At 35.3% G+C, this 6,311-nt stretch overlaps 1 long non-coding RNA gene across 1 annotated transcript; it reads right to left on the bottom strand.

The window, feature by feature from the left end:
* Window positions 1-2,197: 2,197 nt before the first annotated feature.
* LOC144639632 (uncharacterized) lies at window positions 2,198-4,952 on the bottom strand. Its single transcript, XR_013568187.1, has 4 exons — window positions 4,065-4,952; window positions 3,824-3,860; window positions 2,517-2,584; window positions 2,198-2,324 (listed from the first exon to the last, which is right to left on the bottom strand). It is a non-coding gene; the product is annotated as an uncharacterized LOC144639632 (long non-coding RNA).
* Between the last annotated feature and the right edge of the window lie 1,359 nt (window positions 4,953-6,311).

Raw genomic sequence — 6,311 nt, 5'->3', positions numbered from 1 at the left:
TGATCCACTAAACTACATAAACACGGTTTAAAAAGCAACGGATCCAGGACACGTTTCAGTGGCACATGTCAAGGACAGAGGTTTGCTTCTGTTTTCAAAAAAATTGTTGTTTAATTAAACAACCAAAACAAGGATCACCTAGGACAGGATGAGTTCTTAAACGGATATCAATTTGCATTTTTTTTGCATTTATTTACAACTACGTACCTAGTGGTTTCAATCCATTAATTTTTTATTTTAATAATAATAATAATAATAATAATAATAATAATAATAATTTATTTCTTGTGCATTACATTAAATAACAGTAAAAGTGAGTCCGCTATGCGAACATGTGTGGACTTTCATTTGAATAAAAGTTGACATTATGAATTAATCAATGAGTTACTGTAGCTGTCAACAACTTCAAGTTTCGAATCGAGTAATTCGAGATACAAGGCGAAAAAACAAAGAACTTATCAATCAATTTATTTTTTACAAGACTGTTGGAAGAACAAAGTGTTCTATTACTTGTCTTATGTACTACGCTTCAAGAAACACACGTTACCATTGCCGCTTGGGATGTCACGCAATTTCAATGAGCGTGGTGTGACCCTTTGTCACGTCGTTCACGACAAGTGCCTTTTTTTTCATGCAAATAAAAACCTAGAATCCTACAAGAACAGCAATTATTAGACCAAAAGCCTTTCCTTACCGCTAGCAAGATAGGATACTATTTTCATTAAAAAAAAAAAAGAAATGTTGCGTGGAGCACGTGAACTGTCTCGCATCGCTTGTTTACACGGATCACTCACCGTTTCTGGGAAACCTATCACAAAGCACTCGTTTTAACACACACTCGATAAAATATCACTCGATTAACGATTTGCTTTTTACCACTCGTTATTGATCGAGTCCAATTCGAGTTTTGTTTCTTAATCGAGTCTCGTTTCCAAAATCGAGTCTCGTTTCTTAAATCGAGGCTCGTTTCTAAATCGAGTATCGTTTTATAAATCGAGTCTCTTCATAATCGAGTTTCGTTTTGATAATCGAGTATCGTTTCCAAAATCGAGTGTCATTTTTTAAATCGAGTCTCGTTTTCATAATCGAGTATCGCTTCTTAAGTTGAGTCTCGTTAAGAAAACTTCCGTAAACGTAGTAGTACCGTAAAATTCCGGAAATAAGCCTGGGCCCAAACAATTTCGTAATGTGTTTTGGACGGAGGGTCTTTCAAAAAAAAAAAAAACGTTTCAAAAAGAGCCAAGGGAGTATTGATCGAAATACGATTTTGCGTCAAAAGCGCATAATAGAGTACCCGGTAGAGGGGGCTTTTACGTTTCAAGGTAATTGGGCCCTTAACCGTTGGGGCTTATAACCGGAATTATATTGTATTGTTTTAAAAGTCGAGTCTCCTTTCAAAATTTATCATTTGATGAACAGGGGAACTTCATACCCCAAAACCAGAACAAGAGGCGGAAGAGTTTTGTTTGACAACCTCAGGTCAGGGTAAAACCATATCTACAAATAGCTGGTGTCATTGCTGCACTATGCCAAAGTTAATATTGAAATGCCAATAGGCAAAGAAGTGGTAATACGGTTTACACATTCCTAGAAAATGTGCCTTCTGTACTGACAATCTTATTGTAATTTCTTGCAGCCTTCTCAGGTCTAATAGTTGCCGTTGAGGAGTGGTACGATTTGGTTTTACACCCTCTAAATAAACCATCTGAGGTCTCTGAGTCGAGCCAAAGCAAACAAAACTGTTACTAACTCCCTGTCAAACTGGGACTTTAATATAAGTATTGGTTTTTGTAGCTTGAATAATAGCAGTGAACCAGATGAAAAACCCTTTTTTCCAAGGATGAGAACCAGCAACAAACTCAACCCCATATTATTATACTGGGTTGAAAGCAGGGAGCAGGCAGTGTTTCTTTGCCCTCAGCTTATTTCATTTTTTTGGTTTTTGAAACGGAGTCAAAAAATACCCCTAATGAATCCTATTATTTTCCTCCAATAAATCCTTTAATTTTCTGAAACTAAATCCTAAAGAATGGCAGCATTCTATGGTAAATAATTCGCCTTTCAATGTCGAATTTGTTTCTCCCGGATTCAGGGTGTTTGTTTTTGTAGATTGCATACAGATAGAAAATAAGTGTGCTTTAATAACAACTTTTTTCTCACAACACTATCGCAATCAAAGAGAATAGACACCACACTGTACAGTATCATTTTTATATTGTATTATACATTTTTTTTTCCTGTAGTTACATACTGAACTCTTTATGTATACATAATGTACTATCTGATTTAATTTGCTCTGTTTTCAACCTCTTGTGGCATGGATCCTGTTGAGAGACGAAGTTCAAGGATGTCAGTTTCACTTTCTTAAAGGCTATGGTACATGTACATGTCATTTTATGTGTGAATGACTCTTTTTCTTAGTTCATTTTGTCTAATCCTGTATCTCAAAAAGTTAATGAATCTACACAAAAGGAATAAGTGTTAAACAATTCATTGAAATCTTACAAAGAACTTACCGTTTTTAATTGCCTGCATTTTTTGACCATTAACACATGTTGTAAGTAAGACTATGCCTCTCATCCTCCTGAAAAAAATGAAAAAGAAAGTGGGAGTATGTCTTTCCTGGGACAGAAAGACATACCCCCACCATGACAACTCTTTGCTACATGTAAAGGGCTGTCATAGACCTTACTTTATTGTCCTGTTGTTTGTTTATGGATAGTGGCCCTTCGATAGTAGACCAATTTTTTCTTTAATCTATCTTTTTTGTAGTTAAAATGCTTAGCTTAGGCATTACTTATATATAAGTTCATTTTATGACACACTTGAACAAAAACAAATTTTTTTCAAGTTAATGAAACTACTTTTTTATCCAACAACTTTTGCATTATTCTGATCTACAAATATTTTGCTAGTGTAATGATTTTTTTATCCAACAGTTTCCAATTTCTTCTCAAATGATACAATCATATTTATTATTTACACAGCAAAAGATCTCTAGACAAAGGCTCGTTTTCTTTATATTTTAGACTTTATAGCTTCCTTGTAATGTACATGTATATGCAATTCACTCAATTGGAAAAAAAAGTTTCTCTTTATTTTGTAGTCATTTTCATTCGTGCTTTTGCAGGCAAAAAAAGTATTTTAATTAAGTTGAATTGAAAAAAGTAACTTTGAACAGTAAAAGTAAAGAATACGCAGCGAGTCAAAGTCCAGAATCCTCAGCGAGTCAAAGACTAGAATCCTCAGCAAGTCAAAGTCCAGAATCCTCAGCGAGTCAAAATCCAGAATCCTCAGCGAGTCATAGCCCAGTATCCTCAGCGAGTCAAAGTCCAGAATCCTCAGCGAGTCAAAATCCAGAATCCTCAGCGAGTCATAGCCCAGTATCCTCAGCGAGTCCAAGCTTAATAAAGCTCATCCTCAGCGAGCCAACCAGACCAATTCTCAGCGAGCCAACCAGACTTATTCTCAGCGAGCCAACCAGACTAATTCTCAGCGAGCCAACCAGACTAATTCTCAGCGAGCCAACCAGACTTATTCTCAACCAGTCAACTGGACTTATTCTCAGCTAGCCAACTAGGCTTAAACTGCGCATTTTGTATTTATTTCTAGACTAATTCAGAGTTCTGTATTTCTCATTTATACTATTGTGTTCAATGCCCTTAAATTTTCATAGACAGTTATCCTTTTTAAATTGAGCACCAATTTTACCTGTATTTTTTAATGAAATGTCCTCTCAAATATGACCACCACAGTTTATAAATTAGGAAAGATAAGCATAGAGCAAACAAAGTTTTCAGTATGTCTTCTGTTAACCACTCACCTTAATGTTAGTGCATGTCCAACAGGAAGTAAACCTCCTTTGAAATTAAAAACAATTATAATATTAGGACAATCAACTAAAATTATTTACATATTTCTAGATGTTTTCACTAGTTAGTGCAGCCTATTTTGCAAATTAGATAACAGATCTTTCTAACTAAACTTTATTTCTGAAGTAGAAATAAATCATGCTAGACAGTGTGTGATTCTTAGAATTCTCTATGCCTGACCAAGAGCAATACCTGTATTGTAATTAGTGGTCCCTTTTTATCAATGAGCCCTTGAGAGACCAGAAAAGAAAACACTTGTAAGTTCAAATATTTTCTGCTTTCACGATACTTTCACACAAAAAAATGTCATGGCATTTTAGTGTCAACATGGTATCTGTCAGATCAGAATGCTCCATCATAGGTTTGGTAGTCAGATCACTATGTCAAAAAGTAACATTGATACAAGCTTGACAAAGGAAAAAGTGCACTATATGTAAAAATTCTACTTCCTAAGGCATTAATTCAATCAAGAGCACTGCACATGAATTAACCTCCTTCTTCAATCCACAAGTCAAAGTGATCTTACTATGAACATCAAAGAAAACTTTTGACTTAGATTGATAATCGACAACAAGACAACATGCTGAAATAATATACTATAAGTATAATATACTGTAATATAAGTCCTACATTTTTGACTTAGACTTATCCCAAAGTCTACAAAACTTAAGCATACAAACACTTTCATACAATAGAGATAAAACCCCCGATCAACTTTCAATCCTAACTGTTAATTGGCCATGATTCAATAATAATTATTATTAGTAGAAACTCAGCTGTGTTCTATTGGAAATCAGCGAATCTGATTGGTTCTCCCTCTGTTTTCTATTTTAACAATAGAGTGTTTGAAATTTGATATTCTTATTAAAACAAATATGCTATTTTTAAGAACATTAAATTTCCAAGGGGCAACTATCAGACCGATAGTTCCGAGACAGAAACACTCCATTGTCTTTATCGTTCACCACTAAATTTTCTTCCACGCACACATACAAAAACAAGCATTGTAAAAAACTCAATTGAAAACCGAAATTTAACAAACGAAACAAAACCAGACAAGAAACCCACTAAATGCAGTGAATTTGTGATCACATCACAAATCACTTACTGTTGAGTTAAAAATATACCCTGTTCTGTAATGCAGGGTATCCCTGATTTTTTTTTGACCGCGGTCGATCTCCCACGAGAAAGCGTCGAGTCTGGCGATTGTTTTCAACTGGAAATTGCTTCGTAAGCGTTGAGAAAGGTGGGACAATATAAATAGTCCGCGCGCAATAGTGCTCAAAGATTTTGTGATATTGTGATCGTGGTGATACATCACAAACTGTGTAACGCAATCCCGCACTCCCAAAATCGGGCAGCAAGTGTAAAGCTTGTGTAAACAGCTCATCGAAAAACTTGTTTTCTTTCAATGAGTTCTTTTTTAACCTTTTTGGAATAACAACGTTTCAATAAGCTTTCACAAATAATTTCTTAGTAGCTTGCGTAGAAAGGCGGAGAAATATATTTTTCTGTTCACGAAATATTCACTTGGAGTCGGTGTTTTGAGAGGCGGCGAAGGACGTTATTTAAACAGACAATTAAATTATTTTGTCGCACGGTTTGGATATATGCATATTCTACGGTTCGATGTTATTTTTATTCTTTTCATGACAATGTTTTAGTTCAGTTCTAAATTCGACATCGGTCTTTTGCTAAATATACTACTTGAGAGAAATGGAGCTGGTAAATTATATCCCGGAGTCCAAGACAAGTAAAACAACATGATCAGCGAACTTGTTTTGATACAACTCGTTGTGCATTCATTGTGTGTGGCAAAGCTGAAAGAAATAAATAACCAGACATTTGATTCGTTTTAATATGCGAATCAAAAGTGCTCAAGCCGCACAGAAAAACAAACAATACGGAAAGTGAGTCAAAAGTGTGAAAAAGAAGAAACCTGACCTGCGACCGCAGTTGTTCAGCTTATTAGATATGAAGATTTCAGCCGTCGCGATTGTTATTTCACTTTTCATCTACGCCACCGCTGCCTTTGAAGTTCTTCCTTGATGTATATTTTCCAGCCACCACACGCTCTTCGAAAGATGTGTCAAAAAAGGCTTCTAGATTCAAGAATAAAGTGCGACTTACTCGATACTGATCGAATTTCTGGGTTTACTGCCTTGGCTGCCCATCTCACCGAAACTTCGGATTCTCCGATCACTGTCGAAAACTTCCGAAAGCACTAACCCGAGTTATCACGGAAAGTGACCCCCCAATCGGAAAAAACTGCATGACAACAATGTGTAGACTTTAAAGTCCACACAAAAATCTCAATGCTCTTACAATAAAATTAAAAAATACAAGTAATATAAAGAAAACGATAATGAAAACAATATTAAGGAAAGTAAATAAAATGTATTAATTTACAATGGGGCGATGATAAAATACTAAAATTAA

This window comes from Oculina patagonica, unplaced genomic scaffold, assembly GCF_052425735.1.
Source record: "Oculina patagonica isolate OP01 unplaced genomic scaffold, crgOcupat unplaced1136, whole genome shotgun sequence".
Classification (NCBI taxonomy): Eukaryota; Metazoa; Cnidaria; class Anthozoa; order Scleractinia; family Oculinidae; genus Oculina; species Oculina patagonica.
Note: the sequence above shows the minus strand (reverse complement) of the source record. Positions and strands in the feature narration are given on the sequence as shown.